General features: G+C 44.2%; 1 long non-coding RNA gene across 1 annotated transcript in view; it reads left to right on the top strand.

Moving 5' to 3' along the window:
• Positions 1–201: 201 nt before the first annotated feature.
• LOC140408023 (uncharacterized) overlaps positions 202–17,199 on the top strand; it is a 72,701-nt gene continuing 55,703 nt past the window's right edge. The window contains exons 1-2 of the long non-coding RNA XR_011940007.1: positions 202–474; positions 2,245–2,324. This is a non-coding gene — a long non-coding RNA (uncharacterized lncRNA). The remainder of the gene's footprint in view (positions 475–2,244; positions 2,325–17,199) is intronic.

Below are 17,199 nucleotides of genomic sequence, written 5' to 3'. Positions count from 1 at the left end.
GAGCTTAAGAATGTTTTTTTTTTGCTCGCCACATCTAAACTGTGCCAACAAATCAGCGCTAGTGTAACTGAAGGCCCTGTTCCATATCTTTTGCTTCATCCATACTCTAAGAAGGGTTCAGTGTCACGCTGACACATTGCTGTAGGCCTGCACTTGCTGCCCACTGTTTGTGTTGCTTTCATGAACTGGCATCCATCTGCAGCTGTTTAGAACTGCGCTGGTGGTCTGCAGCTATCGGCGCGCCAACAGGCACAAGTGCTGGGCTGCATCTGTGGTGAATATGAACGAGAACAATAAAACGTGAATTTTCTGCTCGACTAAAGAGCTGCGCTTTAATTATCCCTGTATTAGAGGGAAAAAATGGATTCATTTAATCTGGAATCTACTAACACATCATCAGCGAAGAATGTTCTCTTTCAATGAAATTAGGAACCAGGACTCTTTTTTTTCCCAAGAAGACAAGTTCAATTAGCGGTATGTACAAAATATATTTTATTTAAAAAATGGTTTCTGATAGATACTCGTGGTAGGTTTAATTACAAAACACTTAACAATGTTGGAATGAAGCATATTATGATATCGAGCGTGGAAAACATTAAATACTGCTGCAAATGATCCTATTTAATTTAGTTTAATGAGATGTGATGTACCCTCGTTAAAAGGCCTAATGGAAGATTAAGTAAGGAACAGGCAGTACAGAATTCTCTTAAAATGGGAATTCTGGAAATGTTTTCTATTACTCTGTCTCCAGTAATGCTGACCTGCTACACCAGAGATCAGAACAAAATAGCTGTGCATCAAGGGTTCCAGACTCTTTAAATTGATTTTCTTTTAACCTTTTCAGTACCAGGTCACTTGGAAGCATTGTTGCCTCTCGTATTTATCTGTTTGTTTGTCTTTGCAAGTGGATCCCCAACATCAAATATTTCCATATAGGCAATAGCCATCCAGTATTTCAGCTGTTGCGGAGAACGTTTTCTCTACTTACTTACTTTTTTTTTTGCTTTAAAACTATAAAATGTATCTGTTAACACACCTTCATAGCTCCATTCATATAAATATATTTTCCATCTATAAATAGCAGAACATAAAAAGCAATCTCTTGGTAGACTTCCAGCGAAAATATTGCATTGGCTAACCCTTCATTGTGAATATCCTCAACCTGCTGTTCAATGTCAGCATACAGAAAATCCAAAAAGGGAACAAATCTAATCCGTAATTCTGAACTACACAGACCAATAGTACAAAACTAACAATGTATCGGAACAGCTGAATGGTTTTAGTCTAACCTCTGAGTTTAGGTAATTATGTCGATAGAGGGGGCTTTAATTTTTGCCACCTATAGTCCTCATTCATATATTGAGTGTTCAATAAACAAAGGCATCTGAATCATTTGATGAGATTATTGCTTAGAAATCATACCAGGTGGGGCGGCACGTGGCACAGTGGTTAGCACTGCTGCCTCACAGCGCTGAGGAACTGGGTTCGAATTCCAGCCCTGGGTCACTGTCCGTGTGGAGTTTGCGCATTCTCCCCGTGTCTGCGTGGGTTTCACCCCCACAACCCAAAGATGTGCAGGTTAGGCCACACTAAATTTCCCCTTAATTGGAAAAAAATAATAATAATTGGGTACTCTAAATTTATATAAATAAAAAAACTCATGATAAAGCCGAGCAACATTTTTGTTATAGCTGTTGATGTAGCAACCAGCGTTGTGTCATCTAATTTACGGAGCTCCAAGAATCTGTGCCAAGCTGCGTCTCTCAATGTTTCAGGCGAATCTTGAGTCTAGGCTGCGACAGGCAGTGCAATGAAGCTGCATAGTCATGAGATTTGTCGGCAACATTTGTAATCAGATGTTATCCAGAATTCTTCCAGAGAGATCCATAGGGTATAATGTCACATGACAGAAAAACCCACCGCCATTATCTTCATGGTCGATGGGTGCAGTGAAAATGTGCTTTGCAGCCAAACTGAAGCGTTTATCGCTGTAATTCCTTATAAATAGAAAAACAACACAAAATTACCACTGTTGCAGCCCGTAACAATGACATTCACAGATTCTGAGGTTGACTCTCATTTTTGGGACCAGTAATGAGCTTCAAACATTCAAACAAATTTTTATCCTGGGTACGTTTCAAAAATTAACAGTAAGAACAAAGTTTTTCTACATTTTATGAACTCCATCTTATGCTTTTGAAGTGACATAAATTGACCCATCATCAATCTTATTTGACGTTTCAGACTTCTTGGAGTTTATTAACATATTATTGAGATTAATGTTAACCTCATGATGTAATGACAACGATCCTGGAAAAAGAAAGGTATGTTTGATAGTCTATTTTACTTTCTTTTATGCGGACAATGAAATTGGAATTGAGAACCAAACCAAATGAAAACAAATATGCTCAGCTTAGTTGGCTAATTAGTTGCCTGGCCATCACACAGCTATAATATACATTGCATAAAATGGTTGCCTGGATCGCTGCCAGGATTGCAACTCGAGTGCAAGAGCCCAGTTACTGAGATTTTGTTTGGCTTGTTTTCACTGAGAAATGGGAACTGTGTTCTGATTTTGGAAGAGAGTTTCCCCTCAAACAATTAGTTTCAGATAAACTGGAAACTGAAGACTGTATATGAATTTTATTTGAGTCATCTACCTCAACATGGTGCAAGTGATAATCAAGAGTAATTCTAGGGGTGCTTAGCCAGTTTGTTTAAATAACACAAAACGATGCCCACTAGTCAGAAAGTCGTTCTTGTTTTGGTTAGTATTTTAAAATGCAGATATGTTTTTAAAATTTGGGATTATTAAAGCAAGAAACTGGTGATGTTTGGGTTAAGGGCATGTTTAATGATCATCAACCTGTTATCAAGAGAGGTATTCACACATGGCCCAGCGTATTTAATGTGCATTTAACCCCAGCCACGGATAGCATCAACCCTCTAGTGGTTACTTCAGACCAATGCAGGACCATGAAAAGTATTTTTTTCAGCTTTACCTTTGACATTCAGAACTTTGATCTCCTTTTTTGTTTTGTGTTAGCTCTTTTGGCATCGTTCTCACGACAGTTAGTCCTACTTAATTTGGTGAGGGCTATAATCTGAACTCTTGCCCCAACGCCCAGTTTAGAATCACTGGCAAAGATCAAACTTTGTTTAGTGTTTTCCTTGAACAGAGGGTTCTCAACATGACAGTTGAATTGAATTTTTAAAAAATCACGTGAGGTATTTTTCACTACGAGGAAGAGGTGGAATCCAAAATGGGTAATAGCTGATGTCAATTTTCTTCTCCAAGATTTATCTCTATGTGAGTTCGATGGGCCGGCGGGGGGAAAGAGGCAGACTTTGAATTTGACTTTTTGCCAATGCTAGAAAATGTACAGGGCAGCCAGTCCCTTCAGACAGCTGCAGCATCTCATGGCGTCATGTCAGCGAATTTCCACAGGCCATACTGCCAGAGACCACAAGATGGTTTCGAACAACGGTTTAGTTCATGATATTTTTGTTTTATATAAAAAAAGAGTTCTATTGCTGAGTGGGCAGTATGCATTGAATTAACAGATTAATGAAAATGCTTCACTTGCATAAGGTTTGATTGCTCTTCATGCAGAATTGCTTGCAGATTGAAAAACAGTGCCATCCGTTTCACGCTCCCTGGCTCCTTTCTCCGTTACCACTTGTCAGCGCAGCCATTAAACAAAGTCAGTGGAGAAACTTAATTACGAAACCATTTATTTTATTGGAATGAAAATAAATGAAAGCTACCTCAAATGCTTTAGGTGGGTACAAAGCATGTTCTTCGGATAACACCCAAGGGTAGCAAGATTGCTGTCAGAATAATGTGCCTTTCATGTGCAGGAGGAACCAATATTAGAAACAGCTGCTTTAAAGTCACTCTTTATTTAAGTTCAATTATAAATTAAAGAACAACCACTTTAATGAAGGGGCTATTTATATTTGAAGTTACTCAGCTGTGGTGTTCAATCCTGGCTTCTTCCTTAACTCAAGTATATTTAAAAAAAAACTGCCTGTGCTTGCCTGTAAGTGTTTGAGAAGTCTGAACAGACAGTTCAGCACTGGTGTAACTACGTTCTTCAAATGAGGCCTTTTCTGTCGACGCTGAGTATGTCCTGCACTTTTACTTGCGAAAGCTCTCTTCTCATCCATCTAAGTCACATGTAAAAAGTAGCTGAGAGGAGGCTTTTTTTTAAATCGTGTCAGTCGTCTTTCAGTAGCTTGTGGCAGAAAAGTGAATAGATTTTGTTTTTTAAATTAAAAAAATAAGTACTGGTATAGGAGATGCCGTCAAAGGCATTTTTGTTTTAAAAATGGCATGTTACAGTGTCCCAGCGGAGTGCTTTGCCAATTGTGAAGCTAAAGGTAGTGTTAGCAGTCAGCAAATGTACATAAGGAAATATATTCTTTTCAATAAATCATTTTTAGAGAAGTGAGACTGTGATCACAATATTTGAACCTGGCTGTATTTTGATTTTAAGTTTTGATTTTGATATTTTACAAAACAAAGTACTGAACCATCACCAGCACTATTCCCAGCATTAAAAAAAAATAGCAACCTTCATTTGTCAGTAACCTCAAAATGACAATTGCCGATAATATTGTAGTTGAATGTGTGTCATGTTCATATCATATGATTTTGTCCTCTATTTTGTCAGATATTAGCCAATTTTTTAAAAAACAGATAACGTCTGCACCCAAAATGGCGGACAGAGGAATGTCAGTTCTAAAAAGTGTATTCTCATCCTTCAAAACTATCACAAACTCTTGTTGGACAACCTAAGTTTAAACAAAAATAACATGGGTTAAAGCACCACCAGACCACCTGAGTGCAAGGACGGCACAGGAAAAGTACTGTCCTAACCTCTCTTTCTTCCCACAGCATACTTCTTTCAGCCTGGTCAACACGACCTGCCGAAGCTGCAAAGATTTGTCCTGCCACATCCAGCAAATCTGGAGACATCAATTTAACACAGTTCAACCTATGAAGGGTTTAGGGAGGGTGCAGAAAAGGTTTGCAAGAATAATTCCAGGGATGAGGGGCTTCAGTTAGAATTGAAGATACTGAGGTTGTTCTCCTTTGCAGATGAGAAGTTTTAAATAAGATTTAATAATAATCTTTATTAGTGTCACAAGTAGGTTTCCATTACACTGAAATGAAGTTACTGTGAAAATCCCCTCGTCACCAAACTACGGCGCCTGTTCGGGCACACTGATGGAGAATTAAGAACGTCCAATTCACCTAACAAGTACGTCTTTCGGGATAAGTACGTCTTTCGGGACTTGTGGGAGGAAACCGGAGCACCCGGAGGAAATCCACGCAGACACGGGGAGGACATGCAGACTCCACACAGACAGTAACCCAAGCCGGGAATTGAACCCGGGTCCCTGGCACTGTGAAGTAACGGTGCTAACCACTGTGCTACCGTGCCATCTCTATACAGAGGTATTCAAAATCATGAGGAGCATCGACAGAGTAAATAAAGGGAAAGTGTTCCATTGGCGTGAGGGTCAAGAACCTGAGGACATCAGTTTAAGGTGCTTGGCAAAGAAACCATTGGCGACATGAGGAAAAGTGTTTTATACAGCAAGTGGTTAGGGTCTGGAATGTATTTCCTGAGAGTGTGGTAGAGACAAATTCAATCGTGACTTTCAAAGGAAATTGGATAAGCATCGGAAGAGAAAAATGTTGCAGGGCTATGGGGAAAGAGCAGGGGATCAATTGAAGGCTATTTCCAGTGTGGGGCTTTTTGTGATATACATCAATGATTTGGACTCAAATGGAGGGGGTATGACTCAGAAGTTTGCAGATGATATGAACAGTCACTGTGTGGTTGATAAAGAAGAAGAAAGCTGCAGACTGCAGGAAGGTATGAATGGATTGGTCAGGTGGGTGGAACAGTAGCAAATGGAGTTCAATCCAGCAAAGTGTGAGGTAATGTATTTGGGGAAGGCTAACAAGACAAGGGAACACATAATGACCAGTTGGATTCTGGGAAATGTAGATCAACAGAGTGTCCTGTGATTGCATGTCCACAGATCACTGAATGTGCTGGAAAGGTAGATCAGGTGGTTAAGGAGGTGTCATAATATTCAAACACACACATCATGATAGACACACCAACAGACAAATCAGAACACACAACACCACAGCCAATGACAGAAAGATATAAAAGCACAGACACGATCCCCGGTGGTCAGTATTAGCTGGAGAGGAAGACCAGGAAGACATGTGGTGTTGGGTGCTCTGGTGCACAGATGAGCCAACACAGTTGTATGTGGTACAACTCTATTTTATTCTAACTCTTATAATACAGTTCGTTCTGGATACTCTGCACGTGCTGTCTCCCTGAGTGTGTCTGGTAGCAGGTCTGTCCTGGTCTTCCTCTCCAGCTAATACTGACCCCGGGGGTCGTGTCTGTGCTTTTATATCTTCCTGTCATTGGTTGTGGTGTTGTGTGTTCTGATTTGTCTGTTGGCGTGTCTATCATGATGTGTGCGTTTGAATATCATGACAGGAGGCACATGGGATATTTGCATTTATTAGTCGAGGCATAGAATATAAGAGCTTGGCTATTATGCTGGAGCTGTATGAAACACTGTTTAGGCCACAGCTAGAGTACTGTGTGCAGTTCTGGTCACTGCACAACTGGCATGATGTGATTGCATTAGAGAGGGTAAAAAATTTACTGTGATATTGTCTGGACTGGAGAATTTTAATTAGGAATTTAGTGTTATTTTATTTGGAACAGAGGAGGCTGAAATGAGGGACTGAATTGAAGTAAATAAAATTATGAGGAGTCTCAATAGAATGGCTAGGAAAGACTTATTCTTATTGGTGGAGGGGTCCATAACCAGGGGGCATATATTTAGGGTAAGAGCAGAGTTTTAGAGGAGATTTGATGGGAAGTCTTTTCAGCCAGAGTGTGGCTGGGATCTGGGACTCACTACCTGAAAGGGGGTAGGTGCAGAAACCCTTGTAGCAGCTAAAAAGTACTTGAATATACATATGAAGTGCCATGGCCTACAAAGCTACAGGTCTAGAGCTGGAAGGCATGATTAGGCTGGATAGCTCCTTCTCAGCAGGTGCAGACATGATGGGCTGGATAGCTTCATTTTGTGCTGTAAGTTCCGATCCTCTCTGATTCTATAGGCAGGGTTTTCTGACCCAGACGCTGGCAGGCAACATCGCGGATGGGATGGGAAGACAAGATAGGAAAATTTGGATGCCATCAAAAGTCAACTGCTTTCCAAATTTTCCCATCCCACCTATGATGATGCCCATTGATGCCTGGTCCGGAAAATCCCAGCCTATGAATAGGACAAGCTGAGTAACTCTTGTGGAGAATCAGCATTGCCACCGCGGTCTTCCCACAAGGGAACAAAGTCCCCGAATAAGCATGTTTGGCTGCGTCTTTCCTGGCACTCGCAGTGCCGAGAAACACATGGCTATTCAACGCGACTCGCTTTGAATAAGGGGCCTGAACGGGAATGCGCAGCCACACATAGCCCATTCTTTACAACGGGGAGCTCTGCTGGCCGGAAATCCCTGTTGTAGTGAGAGATCGGGACGCCATTTTTAAATGGCGTCAAGATCTCCAAGGCCCCGAACAAGAATCCCCAACCACCGTCCCCAGCCTGAACACAGCTTGGGTGGGTCCCCCAGCATCCCCCCCATGCCCACAATGGGCAACCCCAGCCCGATCACACATGCACAAAAAATGACACCTGGGCAGTGCCTGTGCCATCTGGCAGTGCCACTTGGGCACCTTGGCAGTGCCAAACTGGCACCCAGGTGGAACTTCCAGCATACCAGGCTGGCAGTGCCAGTGTACCCAGGTTACACCAGCAGTGCCAGGGCACCACCCTGCCCAAAGGGCATGCAGCTGGAGGTCTCCAATCCTCTTGGAGACCTCACAAATGATTCTGTCTGGTCCACGTTTGTTGGGAACAGTACCAAACGGCACTTGCCTGAGGTCTCCGAGGTGAAGGGATTGAATCCCAAAGCCTCAGGTACCTTGGGAATCTGCACATTAGAGAGAGGCTTACTGCCTCGCTCTGATATGCAGATTTGCTAAAAGGCGATCCCGCTCATTGATTCCCCTTGCAACATCTCACGAGATTGCGTTGAATCTTGCGAAGCGTTGCAAGCCAGGTAGATCACCGGAGCATGGTCTCCCAGCTTTCAATGGCCATGCTGCACCGCGGTAAGCTGATTTTGCGGCACAGTGTGGCCTGAGGATCGTGCCCAATGGGTCGAATGCCCTTTTTCAGTGCTAAGGTAATTCTACAAATCTATCAATTTCCAGGATTTCAGTCAGCATCAGAGAAGCCATTTGAGTTATAAAATAAACCATTCAAAGACAGAGGTTATACCGGTGGGCAAATAATAGTGAAGCAATCACAGTTAACAATATTAGTGGATGAACACTTAACCCAATCTGTGATAATCCTTTCTTAGTTTACTGAAGGAGTTATTTTAATTCATTCGTGAAATGGGGGCATCATTAGCTCGGCCACCATTTATTGCCCATCCCTACTTGTCCTTGAGAAGGTGATTGTGAGCTGCCTTCTTGAACCGCTGCAGTACGTTTGGTGCAATTACACCCACAGTGTCCTTCGGAAGGATGTTCCAGGATTTTGACCCATCAATGGTGATGGAATGATAATATATTTCCAAATCAGGATGGTGAGTGGCTTGGAGGAGAACATCCAGGTGGCTGTGTTCTCATGTGTCTGCTGCCCTTGACCTTCCAGACGGAAATGGCCGTGGGTTTGGAAGGTGTTGGCTGAGGAGGCTTGGTGAGTTCCTGTAATGCATCATGGGACACACAGCTACTACTGTGCATCGGTGGTGGAGGGAGTGAATGTTTGTGGAAGAAGTGCAAATCAAGTTGACTGCTTTGTCCTGGATGGTGGCAAGCTTCTAAATGTTGTTGGAACATCCAGGCAAATGGGCAGCATTCTATTACACTCCTGACTTGCGCTTTGTAGGGGGTGGACAGGCTTTGGGGAATCAGGTGGTGAGTTACACACCATAGGAATTCCTAGCTTCTGACCTGCTCTTGTAGCTACAGTATTTATAAGGCTATTCCAGTTCAGTTTTTTGGTCAGTGGCAACCACCAGGATGTTGATAGCGGAGGATTCAACAATGGTAATGCCATTTGAATAAAAGGGGTGGAGATAAGCATTTCTCTTATTGGAGATGATCATTACCCTGCCACTTGTGTGGAGTGTATGTTACTTGTCACTTTTCAGCCTTAGCCTGGATATTGTTCAGGTCTTGCCGAATCTGGACATGGGCTGCTTCAGTAACCGAGGAGTCTTAAATGGTGCTGAACATTGTGGAATCATCGTGAACATCCCCACTTCTGACCTTATGAAGGAGGGAAGGTCATTGATGAAGCAATTGAAGACGGTTGGACCTAGAACACAATCCTGAGGAACTCCTGCAGTGATATTCTGGAATTGAGTTGGTTGACCTCCAACATCCACAGCCATCTTCCTTTGTGCTAGGTATGACAACAACCAGCAGGGTTTCCGCCCTAATTCTCTTGACTCCAGTTTTGCTAGGGCCCCTCGATGTCATACTCAGTCAAATGCTGCCTTGATGTCAAGGGCAGTCACTCTCACCTCATCTCCAACGTTCAGCTCTTTCCTCTATGTTTGAACCATGATCAGCAGCTGAGTGACCCTGAAGGAAGCCAAACTGAGTATCAGTGAGCAGGATGTTGCGAAGCAAGTGCCGCTTGATAGCACTGTTGATGACCCCTTCCATCACATTATTGATAATCAAGTGTAGCCTGATGGGGCTGTAATTAGTCAGGGTGGATTTGGCCTGTTTATTGTGGGCAGAATGTACTCGGGCAATTTTCCACGGTGCCGGGTGATGTGTTGGGTTGCCGGGTCTGCGAGGACTGTGTTTACTGCAGCAGTGAGAGAGACAGGCTTCCAACACTTGAAGAAATGCAACTCGATTTTATTGAACTCTTAACTATCATACATACTTTAACTGTGGGTTGACACTTTGCTGACTTGACTGGAGACCTGAGGCTAACCTGACCAGACTATCTTACTACCACATGGTGTATGTTCTAGTTGTTGCTCCCAGGCTCTGACTGTCTCAGAGGCTGGATCCCAAGAGAGCAGGAAAACTAATGCCCTCTGGCTTTATAGTGATCATGTCCTGTCTGGTGATTGGCTGCTGTGTTCTGTGTGTTCACTGGTCATCCTGTGTGTCAATCACTGCCTGCCTGTGCACCATCATATACCTGTGTGTATATTATGACACCGGGTAAATGCTGGTGTTGTATCTGGACAGGAATAGCTTGGCTATGGCGTGGCAAGATCTGGAGCACAAGCCTTCAGTATTATGGTCGGAACATTGTCAGGGCCCATAGCCTTTGCAATATCCAGTATCTTCAACCTTTTCTTGACCTCACGTGGAGGGCTCAAACTGGCTGAAGATTGGTAACTCTGATTCTGGGACCTCCGAAGTAGACCGAGATGGATCATCTACTTGGCACTCCTTTCTAAAGAAAGTTAACCCATTTGGGTCAACCCTTTTAAAACAAACAAGCAAAGTTTCTGAATTGCTAATGGAATCAATTTATGTTTTAGGGCAATAAAAACAACAAATTGGGTATTTAAGTTGACAGATGCTCATATTAGAGCGATAATCCATTAATAATATGATGCGTTGTGTTCTCAGACACGGAGTATGTATTCATTGAGAGACGACAGTGAGAAAACTGCAGTCTTCATTAACAGTGCGTTGATTTAAAATCTGCTGCCATTTATGAAATTTTTGTACACTATACGGACTGAATTCAGTGCTCACATTGCATTGTATTTCATAAAAGAGGGCTAGCAGAAGCAGGAAAGAATGGTTCTGGTCAAATGGCACCTATGGTGCACCGTCAGCCCCACTGCACTGCTACACAGGTCTCCAATAACAGGTACCATTAACTGGTGAAGTGAAAGAAAACCTGTCTAAATGTTCTGAGTTTTTGCAGGAAAGCATTGATGAGCTGTACCACCGCTGTCTTCTGGACAACATTTACCATCTGAAACAATTGGCAACAGCTGTCAAAGTCAGCATGGCCTTCAATTTTATTCTGAGTTCTTTCTTGGCAAGCACTGAGCCCAATTAAGTTCAGAACATTTTACTGTCTACAGATGTCTCAAGGAAGCTACAAAATATCGGTCAGCCGTCCTGATTGCATCTGCACCACTTTGGACCAACAGCAGCAATGTAAGGGAGCAGCATGAAACGACAGACCTGACTTTTCCAGACCATAAGGTCATTGACTTCACTTCATGTTGTTAGCTGAGTCCCCATGCACAACATTGTGCCATATTTGATCTTAATGTGCCCCTTGAGATCTATGGCCTGCATCTATGGCCTGCCATGACCAGCATGAAATCATGCAGATTGACATTGGCTTCCCAAAGGTGAATGATTCACCTGAGGAAGGAGCTGTGCTGCAAAAGCTAGTGATTTGAAACAAACCTGTTGGACTTTAACCTGGTGTTGTAAGATTTCTCACTGTGCCCAACCCACTCGAACGCCAGCATCTCCACATCACACCCTCAGAAATAGGCGACTCCAAAATCTTGTCTCGTGACCCCATTGGAGGGTCACAACCCACAGTTTTGGAAGACCTGTCACAGAAGCTTAGACTGGAATTTGGCAGATTTCCAGCATCAGCAACATTTTGCTTTTGTATCCTTGATAATGAATTCGACCTCAGTGCCATGCAAACGTGGACAATGCATTTGTCCTAGATCTAGCTTTGACAAAGAGTCATCCAGACTCGAAACATTAGCTCCCTTTTCTCTCCACAGATGCTGTTAGACCTACTGAGATTGTCCAGTATTTTCTGTTTGTATTATATTATTATGGACAAAGTAGTAATGCACTTGTGGTCTTTTCTATGAGAGACTGCTGTATTGTTCTTACTGCTTTCAAAAATGTTTTAATGAGGATAGCATTTGATTTCTTGTGAAGATCTCCTCCACAGCTTTATTATGAGACTTTTCTACATGGTGAGGTGTGTGCTATGTAACAAATGATGATAATCCTTGAGATACCAGCAGAGGTAATACCCTGTGCTTTATCCAGACATCTGCAGTTGCTTCAAATGTTTACAGTATACTGGATAATGATCCTAATGTTTGCATTAGCCTCACTTCTGTTTGCTTGGCTGTTATGCTGCTGAATGTCAAGCCACGTTGAAGAGAGTAGCTTGGCCTCATAGGATCCAACATTGTTGTCTGCCTTCTTCAAGTAGTCCAGGCACATAAGATAAATGCTTCTTAACCACTGTCTTTGAAATGAACTTTGACCTGCATGATCCTGTGCTGCTGCTCAACAATCACCTGCATACTGATACAGCGGAACCCTTTTGTTTCATGAAGGCTATGGAACTGTGTGCACAAGTATGGATGCCATCAATAACGCCCTAGCAATCCTGCAACTGTGAAAGGACTGTAGCGTGTGCTCATTTTGCTGCAATATTTCCATGGAGAAAATGATAGAGGTGTTTACTCTGGGAATCACGCATTAGTGGCCGTTTTGATATATCTGCATCCTACAGACTGAGTGATATTTTTAATATAACCCATATTGCAACTTGGAATGAGCCAGAGGCATAAAGGTTTCAATGATATGGTGACCTTGACTGCCACTGGTATTAGCATCAATATAAAGAAGATTGCTGGCAGGTTATCTCTCGGCAGACAATACAAGTCCACCGCTGGTTGCCTGATGAAATAAAGTTGCAAAGGCAGTTTCTATTAGACATTTCCAGGTAAGGTTGCATAATACACAAAGCGGTGTGCTACAAGACAGGTAAGGGCAGTCCAACTCTCTTTCAATTGAATCTGTCTGGCATAATTTCTTTCATCTGTTTCGGCTTCATTAGAAAAGAGGATATTTTGCTGGGATTAGAAATTATGAAAGAGATTGGGCAGGATTGTTTCCAGTTGAGAAATCTAAAATGAGAGGATGTCAATACAAGATTAACTGGTTGAGATTTAGAACAAAGAAAGTTTGTCAGGCTGTGGAATGCATTACCAGAATTGGTGATCAATGCAGAGAGTATTTCATGCTTATGTTTAATTGGTTGCAGGAAAGAAGAATAAAGGATAGAACAGGGCAGGCACATTAAATTACGACTTCTTATCCAGCAAAGGAAATATACCATTTCTGACAAATGCTATTGATGTGTTTTAATTTTTGGAAAAGGAGAGTAAAATCAAGATGCATTCTTAAGTATCAATTCTTAGTAAAAATCCTGCTATCAATAAAATTGGCAATTTTTTAAAAAAATCATTTTTAAAGAACAAGTTTAAGAAATCCAGGTCTCGGAAATCCACTGTTAGCCCCTTTCTGAAGTGATATGGGGAAAAATGTATCGGATTCCATTTTAAGCAGCTACCTGCTATTTGCCCCAAAGCAGCTTGACCCTAATCACCCATGTCATCTCGACAAACTGAGCACATTATGAGAAAAATCAGGAAATCTGGCTTACACTCCTGATACTGCCATAACCATTCAATTAAATCAATAAGTGAAGCCCCCACACAAAAGCACTTTTACTGCACAATAATCCGGCAGGTTTGCCAGCCTTCCTCACCCAATCCACTCCCAACCTACCAACCTTGCGGAATGGAAAAATTGCAAACACACCAAATGAACTTGAAAGGAACGGGTCAAAGTTTAATGCCCTCCGCTGTGATGCTCTGGTGTGGGGGGAGGTTTTTAATCAGACTGGATAATGGCAGATGGGGACCCCCCACCACCTTCCCATCTTCCCACTTTCACCACAGTTAAGGCCCATGGATGACTTCCTACCTGCCTCCAGTTAAGACCCTCAATACCCAATTAAGGGGGTCTTACCAGTGCCGCTGGTATTAACCTAGAATCATAGAATCATAGAATCATAGAAGTTTACAGCATGGAAACAGGCCCTTCGGCCCAACCAGTCCATGCCGCCCAGTTTTTTACCATTAAGCTAGTCCCAGTTGCCCGCACTTGGCCCATAACCCTCTATACCCATCTTACCCATGTAACCATCTAAATGCTTTTTGAAAGACACAATTGTACCCGCTTCTACTACTACCTCTGGCAGCCCATTCCAGACACTCACTACCCTCTGAGTGAAGAAATTGCCCCTCTGGGCCCTTCTGAATCTCTCCCCTCTCACCTTAAACCTATGCCCTCTAGTTTTAGACTCCCCTACCTTTGGGAAAAGATGTTGACTATCTACCTTATCTATGCCCCTCATTATTTTATAGACCTCTATAAGATCACCCCTAAGCCTCCTACGCTCCAGGGAAAAAAGTCCCAGTCTATCCAGCCTCTCCTTATAACTGAAACCATCAAGTCCCGGCAACATCCTAGTAAATCTTTTCTGCACTCTTTCTAGTTTAATAATATCCTTTCTATAATAGGGTGACCAGAACTGCACACAGTATTCCAAGTGTGGCCGTACCAATGTCTTGTACAACTTCAACAAGACGTCCCAACTCCTATATTCAATGTTCTGACCAATGAAACCAAGCATGCCGAATGCCTTCTTCACCACCCTGTCCACCTGCGACTCCACCTTCAAGGAGCTATGAACCTGTACTCCTAGATCTCTTTGTTCTATAACTCTCCCCAACGCCATACCATTAACTGAGTAGGTCCTGGCCTGATTCGATCTGCCAAAATGCATCACCTCACATTTATCTAAATTAAACTCCATCTGCCATTCGTCGGCCCACTGGCCTAATTGATCAAGATCCCGTTGCAATCCTAGATAACCTTCTTCACTATCCACTGTGCCACCAATCTTGGTGTCATCTGCAAACTTACTAACCATGCCTCCTAAATTCTCATCCAAATCATTAATATAAATCACAAATAACAGTGGACCCAGCACCGATCCCTGAGGCACACCACTGGTCACAGGCCTCCAGTTTGAAAAACAACCCTCTACAACCACCCTCTGCCTTCTGTCGTCCAGCCAATTTTGAATCCAATTGGCAACCTCACCCTGGATCCCGTGAGCTTTAACCTTCTGCAACAACCTACCATGCGGTACCTTGTCAAAGGCTTTGCTAAAGTCCATGTAGACAACGTCTACTGCACTACCCTCATCTACCTTCTTGGTCACTCCCTCAAAAAACTCAATCAAATTTGTGAGACATGATTTTCCACGCACAAAGCCATGCTGACTGCCCCGAATCAGTCCTTGCCTCTCTAAATGCTTGTAGATCCTGTCTCTCAGAATACCTTCTAGCAACTTACCTACTACAGACGTTAGGCTCACCGGTCTGTAGTTCCCAGGCTTTTCCCTGCTGCCCTTCTTAAACAAAGGCACAACATTCGCCACTCTCCAATCTTCAGGCACCTCACCTGTGGCTGCCGATGATTCAAATATCTCGGTTAGGGGACCCGCAATTTCCTCCCTAGCCTCCCACAACATCCTGGGATACATTTCATCAGGTCCCGGGGATTTATCTACCTTGATGCGCTTTAAGACTTCCAGCACCTCCTCCTCTGTAATATGCACACTTCTCAAGACATCACTATTTATTTCCCTTAGTTTCCTAACATCCATGCCTTTCTCCACCGTGAATACCGATGAGAAATATTCATTCAGGATCTCACCCAACTCTTGTGGCTCTGCACATAGATGCCCTTGTTGATCCTTAAGAGGCCCTACTCTGTCCCTAGTTACTCTTTTCCCCTTTTCCCCTTTATGTATCTGTAGAATCTCTTTGGATTCTCCCTTGCATTATTTGCCAAAGCAATTTCATGTCCCCTTTTTGCCCTCCTGATTTCCCACCTGATGGTGGACAGGGGAGCTCACCATGTGGGGTTGCTTCTAGGCACCCAGCATTAAGAGGGCTCTGCTGAGAGTCATCCCACTGTCCTTGCTGCGGACCGCTTCCCGTGACCCCCACCTTGTGACACCACTCTTGTCGTGGTATGCCCTGGGAACCAGTGATGATTCTAGGCCTTAGACATATCCTAAAGGAAGCAGCCAAAGCCTTCCCGGTGGTGCTGCCATTCAATAGAGCTGCTGGCCTCTGATTGGGCAGCAGCTCTCTGATGACAGATCTTCCACGCACAGAGTCCTTGATTCCAGGAAAGACCCACTGCCTGGTATCACAGTGGTTAGCACAGTTGCTTCGCAGCTCCAGGATCCCAGGTGGGCCTAGGTAAGGCTCTCTTTCAGAGGATCGATGCAGACTCGGTGGGCCGAAGGGGTAGCGATTCTATGGGGACAATGTGGGGCTCTACTACCATCACCTCCATTAAATTCAGCCCTAAGCATCTAATCTGGGAAAAATAGATTAATATAAATCATCATGGGCGCGATTCTCCACTCCCACGCCGGTTGGGAGAATCGCCTGGGCCACCAAAATTTCCAGAGACGCCGGTCCGACGCCCTCCCGCGATTCTCCCAAGCGGCGGGAATGGCCCGGTCGAGTTTCGCGGGCCACAGGCCGGAAAATCGCCGGAGACACCCAAAATGGCGATTCTCCGGCACCCCCGCTATTCTCAGGTCCAGATGGGACGAGCGGCCAGGCCAAAATGGCGTGTTCCCCCCGGCACCGTCCACACCTGGTCGCTGCAGTCGTGGGCGGTGCGTGAACGCTGGGGGGGGGCAGCCTGTGGGGGGGCGAGGGGGGATCCTGCACCGGGCTTTACCTGGAATGTGGGGTGGCCCGCAATCGGTGCCCACCGATCGTCGGGCCGTCCTCTCTGAAGGAGGACCTCCTTCCTTCCACGGCCCCGCAAGATCCGTCCCCCATCTTCTTGCGGGGCGGACGTAGAGAGGACGGCAACCACGCATGCGCGGGTTGGCGCCGGCCAACCCGCGCATGCGCGGATGACGCTCGTTATGCGGTGCCGGCCGCGTCATCTATGCGGCGCCGCTTTTACGCGGGCGACAAGGCCTGGCGCATGTAGATGACGCGGCCCATTGCCAGGGCCTGAATCGGTCGGGACCGGGGCCGTTCCGCGCCGTTGTGAGCCTCGCCTGCGTTCACGACGGCGCGGCCACATCGGCGTGGGAGTGGAGAATCCCGCCCCTTATGTTTCACATTATCCTCCAGATTGGGCAATTTGTTTCCTCAAAGCTTGGGAAAGTATGCCCAGACCTGTGAGGGTGGTGAATCTT

The sequence above is a fragment of the Scyliorhinus torazame genome, chromosome 1, assembly GCF_047496885.1.
Source record: "Scyliorhinus torazame isolate Kashiwa2021f chromosome 1, sScyTor2.1, whole genome shotgun sequence".
In the NCBI taxonomy this organism is placed as follows: Eukaryota; Metazoa; Chordata; class Chondrichthyes; order Carcharhiniformes; family Scyliorhinidae; genus Scyliorhinus; species Scyliorhinus torazame.
The sequence above is the reverse complement of the archived record's forward strand: the minus strand, read 5'-3'. Positions and strand labels throughout refer to the sequence as shown.